Source organism: Palaemon carinicauda, chromosome 22 (assembly GCF_036898095.1).
Source record: "Palaemon carinicauda isolate YSFRI2023 chromosome 22, ASM3689809v2, whole genome shotgun sequence".
In the NCBI taxonomy this organism is placed as follows: Eukaryota; Metazoa; Arthropoda; class Malacostraca; order Decapoda; family Palaemonidae; genus Palaemon; species Palaemon carinicauda.
Window position 1 is genome coordinate 12,997,734 of NC_090746.1, and position 9,002 is coordinate 13,006,735.

The following is a 9,002-nucleotide window of genomic DNA, read 5'->3' on the forward strand; positions in this document are numbered from 1 at the left end:
TGCGCCACTTCCTAGGGACCTCTTCGGTACTGGGACCCCCAGGACTGCAAGATTTGCAAGGCCTTGGTTAGCGAGGCTTTTGATGACCCCAAGACAGTGGAATCAAGGGATGCAGCATGAGAGAAGTTGCGCAGATGGGTTCGTGGCTTTCAGAAGAACGCCACGGGACCTTACCTTCCTAGCGAATGGATGCGCTCCTTGCTGTTCCCAAAAGCGGGTATGGAAGCTGTCATACCCCAGCCACGACCTTAGATTGATTGATTTAAAGTTTTCAGCCATCCTGACATCTAAGGTCATTGACGCCAGTAACATTTAATTTATGTATACAAAAATAAAAATAAAGTATTCAATTAAAATCATAAAAGTTGAATGTCATAAAAGTTAAATAGTTTTCAGAAGACCTGCTTCTGAAATAAATCTAAATATGCCACTTGCATGGTAGGACACATCATTTCCAAGAATCTTGGCAAGGATGAACCTGCCACCCTTACCTCGAGCCTCAAACAAATATCTATTCCTTAAGTTGTTATAATTGGGGCATTCGGTCAACAAATGCCTTACTGTTAGAGGTACTAAACAGTCGTCACAATACGGTTGGTGTTGGCCCTTCAGCAGAAACTCGTGTGACCAATGCGGAGACGACAAAGAGACGTCTCCCATTTTCGGGGCATCATATAATACCTCCAAAGAGATATGTCATTTGTTACCTCTCACATTTTATTCCCATCTAGGCTATCCCATTGTTGTTGCCATTTATTGCAAACCAATTTCTTGATGTCAGGTAAGAAATCATTACAGGGAATGGGATACCTTCTTGGCAGCAACTCGGATGCAGCCTTCTTAGCCAGTGAATCTGCCTTCTCATTCCCAGACACACCTACATGTGCTGGAACTCAACAAAATTGAACTGTTATACCTCTCAGTCCAATAATAAAAAGCCATTCTGAAATCTTTAAAACTAAAGGGTTATTAGAATTAAAAACTTCTATAGCTTGAAGGACACTCCTTGCATCACTAACAATTGTAAAATTACCCTCCTTCTCCAACGCTATTTTCTCAATAGCGGTTAATATGCCATACAGTTCGGCAGTAAATATGGAAGCGGTCAGAGGAAGTGCACCTCTACAATTAAAACCATTACTATGTACTCCAAATCCAACACCAGCATCAGATTTGGAGCCATCAGTATAGATAAAAGTTGATCCTCTATGTTCTTTAACAGGTTCATTAAAAAGAGACCTGGCTTCTAGGTCTGACATATTCTTCTTATCTCCAATAAAATATTTACAAAAGGATATCTCTGGTAACTTCCATGGAGGCGTTGATGATACCTTGAATGGAAGTACCTTATTTCTAATTATATCCAGACTATTTAATAATCGTTTCACCCGAAAGCCATAAGGTTGAGGAGGTTTTGGGTGCAACTCAAAGTATGATGCGTGTCTTACAAGGCTTGCAGTCTGAAAGAGAGTTAGGGAGTCTTTGCAATCTAAACCAATACCGAATAATGGAAGATATTCGGTAAAGGTCTAGAGGCAACTCTACAGCATCAACAAGGAGACTTGGGATAGGTGAGGTTTTAAAAGCTCCAGTAGACAATCTAATACCTGCATGATGTATAGAGTCTAATATTTTTAACCGGCTTGGGGTGGCTGAAGAATATAATTCACAACCATAACTAATTTTGGAAAAAAATAAAGGCCTTGTATAATTTTAAAATAGTGTTGCGGTCTGCCCCCCATGATGTATGGGACAATACTTTTAAGATATTCAGAGCTTCAACACATTTAGCTTTTAACGCTTTTAAGTGAGAAACCCATGTAAGCCTACAATCAAATATCAAACCTAAAAATTTACCTTCTCTTGCACATGGTATCCGTTGACCTTTAATGTACATATCCGGGTCTGGATGTACTCCCCGGATACGACAAAAATGGACAATGGTAGTTTTACTTGTCGAGAATTTAAATCCATTCATGTCAGCCCACTGGATAATTTTATCAATAGAAAGTTGGATTTTTCTCTCAACCATTGCCATTCTAGTGCCAGCAAATGATATTGAGAGATCATCCACAAATAATGTTGAGAGAACATCCTGGGGAATGGCTGAGGATATCCCATTAATTGCTAGTGCAAAAAGGGTTACACTCAGCACACTACCCTGAGGATATCCCATTAATTGCTAGTGCAAAAAGGGTTACACTCAGCACACTACCCTGAGGAACTCCTCCTTCCTGGCACTTACTCTCTGATAGAGTTTCCCCAACTCTCACTTGAAAAACTCTGCGTGAAAGAAATGCCTGAATAAATAGTGGCAGCTCTCCTCTCAATCCCAATTCATGAATGGTTTTAAGTATACCATATCTCCATGTGGTATCATATGCCTTATCAAGGTAAAAAAATACTGTAACATGGTGCTTTTTGGAAGCAAAGGCTTCACAAATAGAAGACTCAAGTCGTATCAACACATCAGTCGTTGAGTGCATTTTTCGAAATCCACATTGAATCGATGATAAAATACCTTTCTTTTCAAGGTACCACATCAGCCTTACATCGACCATCTTCTCCATGATTTTACATAAACAAGATGTCAATGCAATAGGACGATAGTTTGCTGCTAAAAACTTTTCTTTACCGGGTTTTAAAAAGGCTAAAATAATGGCTAGTTCCCAAACACTTGGGTAACTATGATCATGCCATATTCTATTAATAATGCTTAAAATAAATATCTTTGTATTAAAATGTACATGTTTAATCATTGCATATGGAATTCCATCGGGTCCAGGGGCTGTATCATTGCAATGAGCAAGTGCGGAATCCAATTCTCTTTCAGTGAAAGGAGAATTATACGACTCTTCCCTTCTTGTTGCAAAACAAAATTTTCTTTTCTTCAGTGCTCCTATACTGGTGACCAGGGGCTCCTTCACACTTGCTGGATACATTTGAAAAATGATTAGCCAGGGCATTGCCAACTTCATTTGCTTCAGTTACATACTGGCCATTCACCTTCAACACTGGTGGTGGGTTGGGGGTGAATTTGCCAGCTATCTTTTTTACTTTCCTCCACACAGAAGATGGTGGTGTTCTACTGTTAATGAAGGAAACAAGAGACATCCATGACTGGCGCCTTGCTTCTTTCATGGCACGACGGAACTGTGCTCTACATCTCTTGTACATAATTAAATTCTCATCAGTTCTGCGTCTACGCAATCGTGTTAGAGATCTTCTTGTGGCTCTGTGGAGGGCAGTTAGTTCTGAAGACCACCACGGCTGGTTGTCGTTTGAATAACCCTGTTGTTTTGGGAATTGAATGGACTCCTGCTGTATGGAGCGTTCCATTCAGTAAGTCTATGGCATCATCGATATTTTCAACCTGTCCTGCATCCCCCTCAATTTCACTTAACTCACGAAATTTATCCCAGTCCGCCTTGTCAAGATTCCATCGTGGCGATCCCTGTAAAGGTGGACCATTGTTGGTGTTTATAATGATTGGTGCATGATCACTAGTATGCCAATCATCTAATGTTCTCCAATCGAAGTCGAGAAGGCAATTAGAGCTTACAATTGATAGGTCAATACATGACAAGGTACCTGTCTGGACATGAAAGTGCGTGGGCTCTCCTGTATTAAGGAGTCCCACATCTTCATTTTCCACAATTGATGATATGATATTTCCCCTCGTGTTTGCTAAAACATCACCCCACAAAGGATGTCAACCATTCAAATCTCCAAGTAAAAGAAAAGGTTGAGGGAGTTGTTGAATCACCTCCACTAAGTTATCATACAAAATGTTATCATTTGGAGGCAAGTACAGAGAACAAATTGTATATTTTCGCCCTATGTCAATCTGTACAACCACTGCCTGCAGAGGTGTACGAATAGACAGAGAAACTTGGGGAACATCTCGACGAACGTATAGGAGACTTCCGCCATGGCTCCCCACTTGGTGATCATATGGTGTCCTATAACTAATATATTCGTGAGGACAAGGGTTATTATGATCAAGTTTGCTCTCCTGTAGACAAATAATTATGGGGGAATGCTCATGAATAAGGAGCTTAAGTTCTTCATATTTGGCCCTTAAACCCTGACAATTCCATTGCAAAATGGAGGAAAAAACTATGGTTTATAATTTGGTAGACCCCTTGGATGGAGTCTTCCCATTAGCAGTTTTTGATCTAACACTATTTTTAGGTGGTTTTATTAAAGAGGGTCTTGATAGATTGGGTTTAGCATTTATGATTTTCTTTTTGTCTTTTTGATCTGATTGTTGAGGAGGTTGGTGGACCTCCACTTGAATTTCCGATTTATTTAAATTGACTTCCAGATCAGAAATATCAACAGACAAATCTTCATATTTATTTGACGTCGTGATTTTGATATTTCTTATGGAAGGGGGCGATAGAGATGGAGGTCTCTCTCTTTTCCGATTAGTAGGTTTTGAGCTACCAGGTTTTTGCACCTTCCCCAATACAGGTGCACCTGGTAACTTGGTGTCAGGTGGCATCTCCATCAAATCAGGCAAGGACATGGCCTGGGAGAGGTTAGTACTATTGTTGGTAATGGGGGACGAAGGCTGTACAGAAATGGGCAATGACCCATTTTTAATACACTGTGGCAGAGCCTCAGAAGGCAATATGATTACCTTGTCATGCAGTACTTCCACGACCTTAGATCCCTTGCGTCCAGATTGCCGTAGAAACGGACGTCTCTGACGCAATGCAAGGCATGGACATCCATCAAGAGGAGAGGATGTCTGAAGTGTCTTTGGACATAGAGAAGGACCTTCTAGCGGAAGGCCTCGAGGAGGAGTCCACCTTGACTCCTGAAGATGATGATGATGATGTTGAATCAGAATCCCTTCCGTCAGTTCTGGCTTGAGAGCCGTTACCCTCTAAATCTTCTGCCCCTCCATCAGATGACATGAGACAGGCACTGGCCAATCTCACGGCGTTGATGGAGAGCCTTCGCAAACAAGGTGAAGAAAGGGGAGGCGAAATGGGAAAGACAAATGGCCCAACTCACCGCCTCCCATGGGTCTCACAAGAGACTTGGTTCAGGATCTCCCAACTTGCTCTGACGTTAATCCCTGGAGGTATGCAGAATACATGCCTATTACCAATGGCAAGATTTTTATCTCAGAGAAGTTGGGAACCGTCCCTATCGAAGATGTTGACCTCTGGCCCAGTTTTCAAGCCTACCCAGACTGCTTCGTCCGTCTGAAGCAACATCGAAGGAAGAGACGGAACCTAAGGAGGTCATATAGTACTTGACCATGATAAGGCTCAGGCTCTTTAGTCAAGTAGCCTGAAGCAGAAGGGCTACACTAAGTGTCAGCCCTTAGCAAGAAGCATCCCACCTTTCTTGCTCCAGCTTCGATAGCCTTTCCCTTTACATCGAAAGGTTTTAAAGCTGTAATGAAGGCAATAGAGGGGGGCAAACCTTGCCCTGCACTCGGCGAGTGTAGACCAATTATCTCTAGCCCTGCCCATGAAAGATAAGGACTGGAAGGAATTCCACCTTACCTTTTCAGTTGTTAAGTTGGAGGCAGATATCGCTGAACGTCACTTCAGTGAAAATCTCCCTAAGCTGTCTGACTTTCTCTTGCGTAGGGAGCAAGAGACGAAAGAAAGACTGGCCGCATCTCTATCTCTGCAGAACTATCTGGAGATGACGGCAAGCAATAGTAAAATCCCGGATATGAACATGGTCATGGCCAAAATGCATTCATGTATGGCTTGGTCAAAGCCAGAAGAGCATGTAGGGAGTTCGTGTTTGCTTCCGCATCAGTAAAACACGAACCCAGGAAGCTGATAGCTTCCAATATCTGGGGTAAGGACCTCTTCCCAAGTGAAGTGGTCAAGGAAGTTGTAGACAAGGCTGCCACGGAGAATAGAAACCTTCTCCCGAAGTGGGACATGTCAGCGAAGAGGAATTCTTCCCCGGATGAGGGTCCCCAGCCTAAGAGGAAGACAAAAAGACCTAGGTTGCCTCTTGCCCTGTCAGAAAGCAACAACAACAACAACATCCCACAATTGCCATTACCGCGATGCCCCAGAGGGTGGCTCAACCCCCACCAACCTATCAGGTGCCTCAGCAGCTGGTTGCCCAGTCACCAGCGTTCAACCCTGCGTTCAAGAGGCAGACCACTACCTTTCGTCCCAAGGGTAGAGGGTCTAAACGGAGTTCCTTTAGATAACCCCCCGAGAGGTAAAGGTGGTAAGGAAGGACGCGGTCAAGGAGGTAAATCCTCCGGAAATCAGAAGCAATAAGTTGCCTCAGGTAGTAGGGAGACCAACAATTTCAGGATCATTGGACCTTCGATCCTTGGGCCCACAGCTTAATCAAGAACGGACTTGGATGGAGCTGGAGCGAGGCTCTACCACCATTTCCTCAATTCTTCCGACACTCCACCCCCCATACTAGAAGAATACACCCTAGAACTTTTGAGCAAGAAGGTGATAAGGAGAGCAAAGTCCATCAAATTCCAAGGAAGGCTGTTCTGTGTTCCCAAGAAGGACTCGGACAAACTCATGTGTCATTCTGGACTTGTCGCCACTCAACGAGTTCATAGAAAACAAGTTCAGGATATTAACCCTTCAACAAATAAGGACCCTGTTACTACCAAAAGGGGCGTACACAGTCTCGATAGATCTGGCAGATGCCTACTAGCATATTCCAGTCAACCGCCCCCTCTCCTCCTACCTAGGATTCAGGCTATAGAAGAAGAAGTAAGTCTTCAGAGCCATGCCCTTCGGGCTAAACATTGCCCCAAGGATTTTTACAAAACTTGCAGATGCAGTCGTTCAACAACTACGCCTAGAAGGTGTCCAGGTAGTAGCGTACCTGGATGACTGACTAGTGTGGGCAGCATCCAGGACGGAGTGTATGCAAGCATCCAAGAAAGTGATCCAGTTCCTGGAACATCCTGGATTAAAGATAAACGTCAAAGTCTAGACTATCTCCAGCTCAAGAGTTTCAATGGCTCAGAATCCTTTGGAACTTAAAGTCCCACCGTCTCTCCGTTCTCCCAGGAAAGAGGATAGAGATAGCAGGATCTGTCAAGAGACTACTGAAATCCAACAGGATCTCAAGACGCCAACAGGAGAGAGTACTGTACTGGGCTCTCTCCAGTTTGCATCAGTGACAGACCCAGTGCTAAGAGCACAGCTAAAAGATGCGTCAGGAGTCTGGAGAAGATACTCATCAAACGCTCGAAGAGATCTAAGAAGACCGATACCGACCCTACTACGATCACTTCTTAAGCTTTGGTCGAAGGCCAAGAATCCAAAGAGGACCATACCCTTGCAACCACCTCCTTGAAGGAAGGATGGGGAGATCACTCCCATCAACGGAAAGTCTAAGGCACTTGGTCTTCTCTATTCAAGACCTTTAACATCAACATTTTGGAGGCCATGGCAGTCTTTCTGACACTGAAGAAACTCTCCCCTCACAAATCAGCCCATATAAGACTGATCCTAGACAGCGAGGTGAAAATGAGATGTCTGAATCGTCAAGGCTCGAGATCGCCCCAAATCAATTAAGTGATTTTGTCCATCTTCCACCTAGCGGAAAAGAAGAGATGGCATTTTTCAGCAGTTCACCTTCAAGGGTTCCGCAGTGTGACGGCAGACGCTCTATCCAGGCTCACGCTGATAGTCAGAATGGTCCCTAGACGTAGACTCATTCTCCTTCATCTTACATCAAGTCCCGGAACTGCAGATCGGCCTCTTCGCGACGAGCAACAACAAGAAGCTACCTCGTTTTGTGGCCTCATACAAGGACCCTCTAGCGGAAGCGACGGACGCCATGTCCCTTGACTGGAACAAATGAAACCGGATCTAACTGTTCCCTCCGACCAATCTCTTAATGAAGGTCCTCAACAAGCTGAGATCCTTTCGGGGAACGGCAGCTCTAGTGGTTCCCAAGTGGCCAAAGAGCAACTGGTTCCCTCTAGTATTGGAACTGAAGCTGAGGCTGGTCCCTCTGCCGGACTCAGCACTGTCTCAACAGGTCCAGAAGTCTACTGTCTTCGCTTCATCACAGAGAACCCAAAGCCTTCATCTCATGATTTTCTCTCCTTAGCAGTAAAGAAAAGATTTGGGATCTCGAAAGGCAGTATAGACTTCTTAGAAGAATATAAGTTTAAGTCGACCAGAAGACAATATGAATTATCTTGGTAAAAGTGGGTTGCTTTTGTCAAAGCAAAAGGACCAAAAGAAATCTCAATGGACTTCTGTCTGTCCTTCTTTATCCAACTTCATAAACAAGGTTTGGCAGCCAACACGATAACGACCTGTAAGTCAACTCTGACTAGACCTCTACTATATGCCTTCCAAGTAGACTTGTCAAACGAAACCTTTAACAAGATCCCTAAGGCATGTGCTAGACTTAGGCCTGCAGCCCCTCCAAAGCCCATTTCATCAATTTCATGGTCCTTGGACAAGGTCCTACACTATGCTTCAACAGTGAACAATGAGGATTGCTCTCTGAAAGACTTGACTCAAGAAGTCATTTTCTTGTTAGCTATAGCCTCGTGGGCCAGAGTTAGTGAAATAGTGGCCCTATCCAGAGATGAGGGCCATATTCAGTTCACAGAAGTGGGAGAACTGAATCTTTTTCCTGATCCAACATTTCTTGCCAAGAACGAGCTACCCACCAAGAGATGGGGTCCCTGGAGAATCTGCCCTCTGAAGGAAGATGTCTTGCTGTGTCTAGTGGAGTGTCTAAAGGTCTATCTTCGAAGAACTTCAAACTTCAAGGGAGGACAGCTCTTTAAAGGAGAAACTTCAGGATCAAACCTATCCCTAAAAAGACTTAGGGTGAAAATCACCTATTTTATTCACAGACTGGATCCTGACAGTACACCCGCAGGTCATGATCCAAGGAAAATCGCTTCATCACTTTACTTTTTTCAGTATATGGACTTTGAGCGTCTTTGCTCATACACTGGATTTAAGTCATCCAGAGTGTTCTACAAGCATTATGCAAAGCAAGTGCAT